This window comes from Carassius auratus, chromosome 49 (assembly GCF_003368295.1).
Source record: "Carassius auratus strain Wakin chromosome 49, ASM336829v1, whole genome shotgun sequence".
NCBI lineage: Eukaryota > Metazoa > Chordata > Actinopteri > Cypriniformes > Cyprinidae > Carassius > Carassius auratus.
The window spans coordinates 12091597-12103490 of NC_039291.1; positions in this window are offsets into that span (position 1 = coordinate 12091597).

Below are 11894 nucleotides of genomic sequence, written 5' to 3' on the forward strand. Positions count from 1 at the left end.
TTATTTCATAATTCTCATAAAGCAATTTAATCCTACCTTACACTTCATCAAGAAACATAGAAAGAGTGTTTAATGAGAGGGATATTTCATCATTATGCATTTACTCTGCATGACGGTATAGAAAAGAGGATGAGAAATTAAATGAAACGGAGCATTTTTTTAAATGATGATCATTTTGATCTCAGCAAACATGTTCCTCGTGGAATTAGTTGGAGCAATTAAAATGGAGTTTATGTTCCTTTCAGCATACAGCGAGTGTTGATTTAAAGCTCAGCTAGCATGCACTGTTTGTTCCAGTACAGCTTTATGGGGCCTAATTAGCAGTGGTTAGCCAGGACTGCTAGCTGTCCAAACAAACTAAATACTGTTGGCCAATAAGACATACTGAGATGTGTGGAGGCTGGTCTCTAAACATGTGTCTGTAAACCAATCAGCCTCACTGTGGTTACATTGATTAGTGTCTGGCTGAGTGCGTGTGAGTTCATGTGTTGATGTGGGTGTGCCGCTCCACATTTAAAAGAAGCTGAGTTAGTGACCGAGTAAATGAGAAGAGAAGAGGGGGAAGAAAATTCTTCTAGAGAGAAACCAACAGCTGTATAATTATCCACACACACACACTGGATCAAGTTTCTCTTTAAAAAGCAACCAATTTTTGTAATGTGTGTGGTTGAAAACAAATGCCTGAAAAGAGATGGATTTTCCTTATAAACGCGAATACTTTTCCAGCAGCAAGCAGGAGCGGTGCAGTGTATTATTGGAAATCCTTGTCTGGTCGAAGTTGGCAATGTAAAATATAAGAATTATAGACGTGTCACAGGTTCAACAGACAAATATAAAATATGTATGTCCAAAGAAAGATAAATAAATAAAAAAATGAAAAGAAAAGAAAAATTACTTAAGTATGAATAATTCACAGTTTGCATTGTCACACATATAACTTCACACACCCGAGCACAAACATATTTTATACATTTTTATATAATTTATAAAATGCATAATTTAATAATAAATATATATTTATAAAATCTAAACTATATATTTTTATATATACTAAATATTTTGTTGCTAATAATCTAATATATATATATATATATATATATATATATATATATATATATATATATATATATATATATATATATTCTGTATTATAAACAGGATTTTCTGTATTATATATTATATTATATTATATTATATTATTAGCAACAAAATATTTAGTGTATATATTCTGTATTATATACAGGATTTTCTATATTAGATTAGATTAGATTAGATTAGATTAGATTAGATTAGATTAGATTATTAGCAACAAAATATTTATTATTAGTTATGCTAAAAAATATTATGCCATCAAAAAGAGGCAGCATTTGTTGATCAAGTAGATTACGAGCATTTGTGTTAGTTTAGTTATGCAACATCGCACCCTACTGTTGTTATGTGATACTGCATCTTAATTCATGTGAATCAGATTTGCCTATGAACAGTATTTAAAAGAATAAGAATTAAAGTTCATTGTTAGAAAGAAGCCATTTTAGCAGCAAACACTCGACGTATTAGAAATGTGTTTATACTTAATGTTTTGAACCCTAAATATAGCCATCTTTCCATGGACTGAAACGACAAGTAGATACCCAAAAGGGGCGACTTCCCTCAGAAGCAGCTAACCTCCAAATAATGACTGTTTTTCATCTAAAACTCATCTTGCTTGATTGGTGAGGCTGAAAAGCTGAGCCTAACCTTTAAAAATATGGCCATGTGCTTTTAATAGATTCTCTGAGAGCCCCATGATGAAGAGAATTACAGAAATGAACAAGGCAAACAATCAGGGACCTCACTACAAGGCCCTCGCCATGAGAAGCATTTCAATCACGCACCCAGCTGAATTTTCTCCCAGACCGGAGGTTAATAGCATGAAATGCCCTTCAGTCTCCTGAAAGCGAAAACTGGAGCTACAGCAATATATCTGTTTCATAAGTCACCAGCTACCTCATATTACTCCACAGAGCTGCTCATAATTCAACATGGGAACATATTCTTCAGAGTTCTAAAGGAGGACCCCTGATATAATTGTTTATTTGTATGTTTTAAAAGCGGCCAAAGGCAACTGCACTGTGTTATCTCTGTCAATAGAACCACATTTATTAGTGGATGTGTTACTGGCTGCAGTGAATAGAGAGCTGGAGACAAGGTATAACATGCTTGTACATACAAGATCAGAAAGTCCCTTGGGGGATTTTTATTTTCTCACAAAGTAAAAACTATGAGATCGGATGGTGCTTGGTGAATAACCTAGATATTAGAATAAAGCTGGAGAAGCTGAGGATTGAACTAGTTCAGCCTTGTCTGTTATAATTTAGTGGGTGACTGAAACATTGCCCCATACATTTTTTTTATTTGTATTTTTGTGTATACAGGTATGTATGACTGAAACATTGGCCAATATTTATTTATTCATTTATTCATTTGATTATTGTGTTTGCCTTCCGCACATATCTATATATTTTTTCAGGTTCATTGATTTATTGTTAATATTGAATATTATTCAAATTTGTGATAATTAACTTGCCCTCATGTTATTCCAAACCTAAAAGGAGCAGTAAAATTAATTATTATTATTATTAATTAAAAGAAAATATATATATATATATGGCAGATACAACTATATTCCAAGTGTGCCACATTGACTTCCATGGTGGCACATTTGATTTAAAAGCAACAGCTGATATTTTTTACAAATAATGTTATATTGTCTAATGGACCACTTTTATTGTGCTTTGTGTATGTGTGTGTGTGTGCGTGTGTGTGTGTGTGTGTGTGTGTGTGTGTTTTGTGTGCTTGATAGCTCTAGTCCCCATTCACTTTCATTATATGGCAAAGAGCAGCAGGATATTCTTTTAAAATTCTCTTTTTATGTTCCACTGAAAAAATCATATGAATTCAGTATGACGTACGGGTGGATAAGGGTAGGAATTTAATTTTGAGGGGTATTTTCTCACAAAGGAAATGGTGATGATAAATAAATAAACCATAAGTATAAAGGTAGTGAAGCTGAGAATTAGTGTGGAATGCAAACTAGTGAGGACAAATAGACTAAAAGTGATTTTTCTGCGTCTAAATTGATTCAATCTTGTCTTAATATTATTTAGTTGGTTTTGTTAAGTTTGATTGCTTTTTTTGTTGTCCCCAGATGCAAATTGCACTTATAATTCATGCAAGCCACATTAAAATTAGTAATGATTTAAAACATTGTTACTTTGAATCCACCGAATGCTGAAAGTGTACGACAACAGCCGATGCATTGGTCACTCGGAAACAATGTGGCACATAAACGCACAGAGACTGTGTGAGAATCATAAAAGTCTGCCGCCCTGTAAAATCTGACCCAATATGAGCAATATGCCTCACTGTAATTGTGTTTATTGGGAGAGGGCCCAGACACTGTGGTAATTACATATTGTTACAGTCTGCATCACTATATATCTGATTAATGTATTTTGGCTCCAGCTGACAGATAAATAAGAAAAATTGTTATATTAAGCGGTAATAAATATGAATCACTTCACAATCTACCAGGAAATAATATTGTAATCTGTGAGGTGGAAGGCCTGAACAATGTATGTATTTGTGTGAGTGTACAGCATGGTCTGGACTTTGAAGAGACTGATATATCACAGCCAGCTGAGACACACATTTAAGTCCTGTACAGTGTCTGCTCCTTAATACTGGCCGTTATGTACAAGCTGAGGGGTCACTACACCGGTTTCAGTCAGGAAAAACATAAATAAATAATGGAAGTAAAGTATTAGGATAATTAAAGACACCGTTTTCATTGTTCATGGCTGATATATAGGAAATAGTGGGGTGCAATGTGCTACATTTAACTAAAAGGGATTAATCGCACAAAAACAAAAATAAGACTATGTAATGAGAGTCAGTGGGGTCCAATGTTGTTTTCTATTATATTGAATATATTGAATTTCTTTTGTATTATGTAGAAGAAAGAAAGTCATAAAGGTTTAGAACAATATAAGGAAGAGCAAACTCAATTATATTTGGGTGAACTGTTCCTTTGAGTTGTTCTCCTATCCCTCTAAAAGTCTCCTATCCACAGAAATGAGAGCGCTGTAGTATTAGTTTGCTGTAACATGATAACTTAAAATATAACTCAAACATGACTCACACAATCCCATTTTAAAATCTTATTTCACTGCACATTATTACCATTTGCATAAATCAGCCTGAATGTTTAATATTCATAAACATTTACATAATTTTATTTTAGCAGGCACTTTTATCCAAAGCGACTTGCGGTATGACAACAACAAGTGATTCATCATAAAGGGGCAATACACATGAGAAGTGCTAGTAATACAAAGTTTTAGACAGCATTAAAGAATAGTAAAAGGAGAGAAGAAGATTTATCTATTTTTGAATTATTTATTCGTTTTAATTTTTTGGGGGGGTTGTGGTAAAGAAAACATTTTGTACCATTTGTAATGGTATTTGTGACAGGATTTCACATTAAAAAGGGGAAAGATATCACTATTACTGTCTTACCATAATATGTTTATACCTGTGCTGTGGCATTAGTTTGCTATGATATGCACATTTACAATCGGACTTAAATATTGTTAAAGTTGACTATTGAATTGATTAATTGGGGATTATGAAAACATTTAAAATAAACTTTATTTCCCTCATTTTTGTTAATTGAATTAAGAATTATTTCCCTCATTTTAGTAAATAGTGGCCATGTTTTTCTAATTTGCTCCCTTGTTGTAGTAAATCTTGGCCATTTAATTTGTTTTAACTAAATCTAAGTTAAGTACAATAATAATAATAATAATAATAATAATAATAATAATAATAATATGTTCCCACGAATGAAAAAGTTGTTTAATGGGTTGTTTAATATTCCAAATTTGTATGCAGTACAGCCATTTTTGTTTTGTTGTATTTAACATTACTTTCTAAATTAAAATAGAAAGACATTAATTTTTGTTACTTACACATTTTTACCTGAAGCATGTGGCACTTTTTACCCCAAAGCTACTATTTGGAGAAAAAAAAGGCTTCATTTAATAATTCACTGGCCATTTCTTTTTATAGTAGCATATAAATATATGGGGAGCATGTTCCTTAATTTTCAGAGTGCTACGCCATTAAAGCATGGCAAAGTTTTTCCGCCCTACTTCCAACCAATACTGTACCTCTTCGCCTCACACTCGTATGCACAGAGACAAGCAGTCAGTCCTGTCTGTCAGAGGCTGTAGCGTGGCAGAGTCAAGCTGTCTCCTCCTGAGCTTCTCTGTCCTCCTTTTGTTTAGCACTCTGTTCTCTATATAGATGTTGAGCATCAGCAAGACTCCAGCCTGACCTTTGCTGGTAATCCTTATAAAACATAAATGCATGATATCTCGGCTTCTCTCTCTCACTCCCTCTGTCTCCACATAAGACCACCCCATGGCCCTCATTACAAGCATCCCACTGCCAGCCGTTGTCACTGTCTAATTACAATCACCCTTGATCTGCTAGATCATGACGTGAGACCTGCAGCTCGCTGGCGTGCAGTGCCGAGGGTCTTTTCCCCGCAGGCGGTGTGCTGAGACGGGCCGACAGGACTGATGAGGACGCCGCTTGCGGCTCTCCCTCCACGCTGCACTGCGAGTCGACAGGCGGAGGATCATTAGTGAACCAGCTGTTAACAAGCAGCGACAGGACAGCCAATATCACTTCCTGTGTGAGTGACACGCCGTGGGTGGCGACACGAGGAGGCCAGGTGGGCACAAGTTCATCTGATTTAAAACATTAAATCACCTAGTTTTCTGAGTTTTTCAAAGAATCAATTAAGAATTAAGCAGCAAATGAACATATTTTCTTGGATTTGAGGGTGATGTCATGTCTTGTGAGCACACATGCTTTAAGCTTTCTTCAATAAGACTGTTAAAGAAATTGATCACCAAAATTATTATGAAATAAATTATTTAATATTTAATATTAAGATCATGCAACCCCCCCCCATTCTTTACTAGCTTTTGTTTTGTGTGCCGAGTAGTATATAAAAATTTTCAGGTCGATTGATTTATATAATATTAATTATTACAATCAAGTCTGATAAAACGTAATTTGACTGAAACAAATCCCTATTTATTTCTGTTTTTTTTTTTTTTTTTGGCAGCTAGCTTCTAGTTGTTTGTACTGTATATGTATTTACTCAGTCGAAAAAAAAAAAAAAAAAAAAAAAAGATTCAGAGACCACATATAATTTTTGTAAGCGATGATAGCAAAATAAAGACAACAAAGAAAACTGTGACATGTTATACCCAAAATTTCTTCATACAGTGGACTACCAGTAGAATTGATAAAAAAAAATGTGGGACCAAAATTAAACATGGTCAAAGAAGGCTGTGAAAATTCATCTGCATTGTTAATCCTTTTGATCTTTTTTTAATAAATTCACAACAATGATAAGAATTTAAAATGGAGGGAAATGTTTTTTCAAATACTCACAATTATTGGCACCCCTAGAAATTCTTATTAGTATAATATCTCTGAAGTATATTACCATTCATATTCACAATTTTGAGCACTCCAGCATGATTATGAACATGAAATTATCAAGCCATGGCTCCCTGTTTCACAGAAACACCGGCGGCGCCAGGGGGGGTCTTGGGGGGTCTCAAGACCCTGCCAAAAAATGCCTTGACCCCCCATTTGACCCCCCAGCCTCTTCCTGATTAAAAAAATATATATATTCGGGATAAAGATCCAAAAATGTTTCTCTTCAAACTACGCAGAACAATAATAAATAATAATTATTTCGACATTTATTCATACACTGAACCGAGAACCGTTTCTGTCGGACGCGTCCGATTCGAGAACCGATGAGCTGATGATAACTGCGCATGCGTGATTCAGCGCGAAGCAGACTGACACAGAGCGCATCTGAACCGAACTGATTCTTTTGGTGATTGATTCTGAACTGATTCTGTGCTAATGTTATAAGCGCGGGTAAACCAAAGGCTTGAATGAAGGGCAATCATCGCCAATGACGGCATTACATCGAGCACAAAAGAACCGGTGAACCATTTTTTTTTCAGCTGGTTTATTTGATCGAATTGTCCGAAAGAACCGGTACACTTGAGCACCTGCTCCTTTGCCCCTTAAGTGCCCTTTTGTCAAAGCAAAATTTCCTAAATTTTTTTTTGTAATAACATAAACTTTTGTGAATGCCTGCCCACGCCCAATCATAATATTAGTACAATTTATTAATAATAATTTAGCCGTAAATAAAATGACCAACATGATGACAGTTCACCTGACTACGACCTCATCCAACCGGGAAGATTGCTCATGCTGCACGCGCATTTTTTAATTGCTAGAGGATATTTTCAACATCGTGGCAGCTGGTAAGTGGTGTTTCATTCTCAGCGAAGTGATTTTGATGTTTATTTACTTATTATTATTTTACAAGAACGATGTGATGTGAGAACATGCAGACGTTGTTTATATTCAAGGGGCAAGGAACTCGATCGGAAGTTGAAGTCGGGTGGGGGCTGCCATCTTTTAGCAGAACTTCACTTGCGTTAGCATTCCCATTGACTCCCATTCATTTTGGCGTCACTTTGACAGCGAATAACTTTACATTTGAGGCGTTTAAAGACTCTGTTTGTCCATTATTTATTTCTAAAGATACACGACAATGTATAATGGGCTCCATTACCTTCTATGTTACATTATGGCCCCGTATAAACAGTTTTTGTAAAAAATAGGCTAACGATTGCGTCATAACCACTCGGCTCTCTGTCGCATTACCGTACAGACAGGAGGAGAAGCTCGCAGGCAATTAACTTAATATGGCGTACTGGCTTTACATTTTAAAATACTATACAAAATAATTAATCAGAATACTTACTCCTGCTCACTCACAACAAAGAACTCCCCGCTCGAGCTCGCCGTCTCTGCAAGATTAACGATGACAGTTTGCACGCACAGCTACTAGAAGATTTACATCTGGCAGACAAGTTGCTGATGTCGTCAAGCCTCGTTTGAGTCTGCGCGTCAGAAACGGAAGTGCTAAAAAACGCTAAAACCGGGCTTCATTTGTCTCAATTGAGTTCCAATGGGGTCGCTGTGTCCATTTCTTTTACTGTCTATGTTTATATTGCTGTGTGTAGCCTGTAGTGTAGAAGTAACACTAGCGTGCTGTTTGAGGGAGAAAAGTTTCACAGGCATCGAGGGGTCTGGTCTTTTTTATGTTATTTGAATAAACTTTTATTATATTACAGTACTTATTTATTTTTAACACGTAAAAATAATTATCACAACACTGGTAAGGCTTATTCAGATTTTCTCATTCTCTGAATTATCATTATAAAAATAAAAAAAATTCAGAAATGAATTAAAATAAAATTATATTTTAAATGTGATGCAAATATTTTTTCTACAAAAGCAACAGTGTTTACAACAGCAAGACCACTTTAGCCTGTAAACTCAATAATATCTATCTGGAAATAAATGTAAAAATATCAATGTCAATAAAAATGCATAATATACCTGACATGAAAGTGCAGTGTGAAGGATATGAATAACAAATGTAGCCTGTCATTTGTTTACATTGCAAAGGTGTTTTTGTTGTTTAGTAGCAGAAATATGCAGTTATTAGCCATGTCCACTGTATTTTTTGTTGGTTTTCATGAGACCCCCCTTGAAAAGACCAGGACCCCCCCATTGCCCCCCCAATCAAAATTGTCTGGAGCCGCCACTGCACAGAAATATGAGGAAAAACAAAGCCCAAATTCCCTTAATTATCCATCAAAATGAGGAAAACCAAAGAATATATTTCTGATGTACAGCAAAAGATAACTGAGCTTCACAAATTAGTGAAGTGGCTTTAAGAAAAGAGCTAGAGCAGTAAAATAAAATAAATCCCATTTCCAACATCAGGGCAATAATTAAGATTTTTCCAATCAACAGAAAATATTACGAATCTGCCTGGAAGAGGAAGTGTGTCCATATCGTTCTAATTTGTGGTGAGAAGGAGAGTTTGAGTGGCTAAAGACTCTCTAAGGATCACAGATGGAGAATTGCATAAAATAGTTAAACCCTTTTTAAAAATTGTCAAACATAACCTACACAAATACATGTTGTTTGGAAAGGTTTCAGGAAATATTCTCTTAGCTCATCCAAAAACAAACTAAAGCATATTCAGTTATTAGCCATGACTGGAACTTCATAGGGACTGGCTTCTATGGTCAGATGAAACTAAAAATTGAGCTTTTTAGCAGCAAACACTCAAGATGGGTTTGATGAACACAGAGATAAAAAGTATCCCATGTGTACAATTAAATATACTGCTGTACTTTTGATGTTGTAGGCCTGTATTTCTGCTGGAGGTCCTGGACATCTTGTTTAGATACATGGCATCATGGATTCTATCAAATACCAACAGATAAAAAATCAGTAAGTGACTGACTGACTGTTAGAAATCTTATAATAGGCCATGTTTGGATCTAACAACTGTACAATAATCCATACACAAACCTCAGAAACAACACAGAAATGGGTCACTGATCACAAAACCAAGCTTCTGCTATGGCCATTCCAGTCTTCTGTCCTGAACCTAGAAAGTGAGTGGGGTGAACTGAAGAGAAGAAGCACCAACATGGAGCTGGGAATCTAAAGGGTCTGGAGTGATTCTGGATGAAATTGTCTCTGATCTCTCGTTATGTGCTCTCTAACCTCATCAGGCATGAAAGGAGAAAATTTTGAGGTGTTAAACTGGCAAATGGAGGTTTCAAAAAGTATTGAATAAAAGTGTGCCATTAAATTGCGGCCAATGTATATTAGAGAAAAACATTTATTTCATAATTATAATTCCCCCCATTTTAAATTCATACTATCCAATGAAAGAATTTTAATTTTTAGCTGAACTATCCATTTAAGTGTGCTGAATGCTGGTGTAGTTAGGTTTTCACACATTAAGTAACCGTGTATCTGTGCATGAGTGTAAGCGTGAGTGTATCTGTGTGTGCGAAAAGAAAGAGAGAGATTAGAAATGATGGTATGACACTCTTCCATCAGGACAAAATCCATCACTGTCAGAGGTAGCAGACTAAGAGTAGCAGAGCTCCCAGACCACAGATTCAATTTCACTCCCTCGAGCCGTTCAGCCCTGCCCACACGTTACAGACACCTTCCGTCTGAATAATAGCTCCGCATAGATTTGAATCTTCACTCTGCACTCCAGAGCAAGGCCACAGTCCAAGTCTAACTTTAGGAGTTTTGTTCTTACACATCCCCCTTCTCTCACACCTATATATATATATATATATATATATATATATATATATATATATATATATACATATATATATATATATATATATATATATATATACATATATATATATATATATATATATATATATATATATATATATATATATATATGTAAATGTAAACAGCTCATTTGTTACAGAGAGTTTTTGCAGGTTCATACAAGTTCAGCTGCAGTTGTAACCGCATGGAAAAGAGGTCTTCAAAATTCACGTTTAGGGTTCTCAATCACTGTAGACCAACACTGGATAGTTGTTATTTATGTTATTTATGTTCTGTCATAAAATTATAATTTTCACAATATATGATATGATACTATGATATTAGAACTTACGCAGGCCCACGATTAGGTCCACAAATGCACCTTTGCTGCTTGGTTTCCAATCAAATGTCAACTACAGGGGCCACCAGATGCCACCCCTATGGAGTTTGATTGAGTGCAGACATGCTTGACAGATTTGAAATTACTACTGGAGTGTGTGATCCAAGTTTTAAGGCCGTGGTCCCATCTGGCTTTAAACCACCTTATGTCTCTTGCTCATGCACAAGGGTCACAATTACATAACTGATCTCTCAGAAAAGCCACGTGGATTCAGTGGTTGTGAAAACTGATTGAGAACTGTGAACTCAAGTGTGGTGTGAGCCGATTAATGATTAATGTGTGGCTCTGCCACTTAAAAGGCAGAAAAGGTCAGCGGCTGTGCCAAAGTGTTCGGCACTCTCAAAATACTTAAAGAGAAATGACAGAAAATAATGAAGGAATGAAATGCTGGTTTTTCCACAGGTTTTCCCACTTGCAATTCATTTCTTCCGGTCATGTTTGAATAATCAAGAAAAGTAATTAAATTGCAAAATATTGAAATTAAATATATATATTCAAGATAAACACACACACACACACACACACACACACAACACTGGCATTTAAAAAGGAACGAATAATATTCCAAAATGGATGATGCGCACTGGCTTCGATCACTCATGAGGTGAAGCTGCGCTTGAAATAAAAGAGATTCGTGAGTGAACAGCGCCATCCAGTGGAATAACGCTGTCTCTGTCTTGATCACTGTCAGTACAAAGAATACTATGGCTGTTGATGACTGATAAAATATTACATAGCAGCATAGCATATTTATCTGAAACCATAAATTAGTCAATACCATAATTATTAAAATACATTATAATTCACAATAAATATAAATGTATGCAAAAATGTAAAATTTAACAAATGTTTATATATAAAAACATTTGTTAATATATATATGCGAATTTACTAAATATAAATAATATAATATACAATGTACACACACAGTGAGTATATGAAGAATCACCCCCCTTTAAAATGATCACAAGTTCTTGTTTTGTAGTCTGAAAGTTTTTGTTTTATCCAGCTATATTTGCTCAGTGTAATTTATAGCATCCAAGTGAAAGATAATAATAATTAAAAAATAATAATAATAATCACTGAAGTGGAAAAAGGAGCTCCCCTTTTTGTGTCATTGTTTTGTTGAGCCACCTTTTGCCTTAATTATAGCGTTTAGTCTGTTGGGATATTT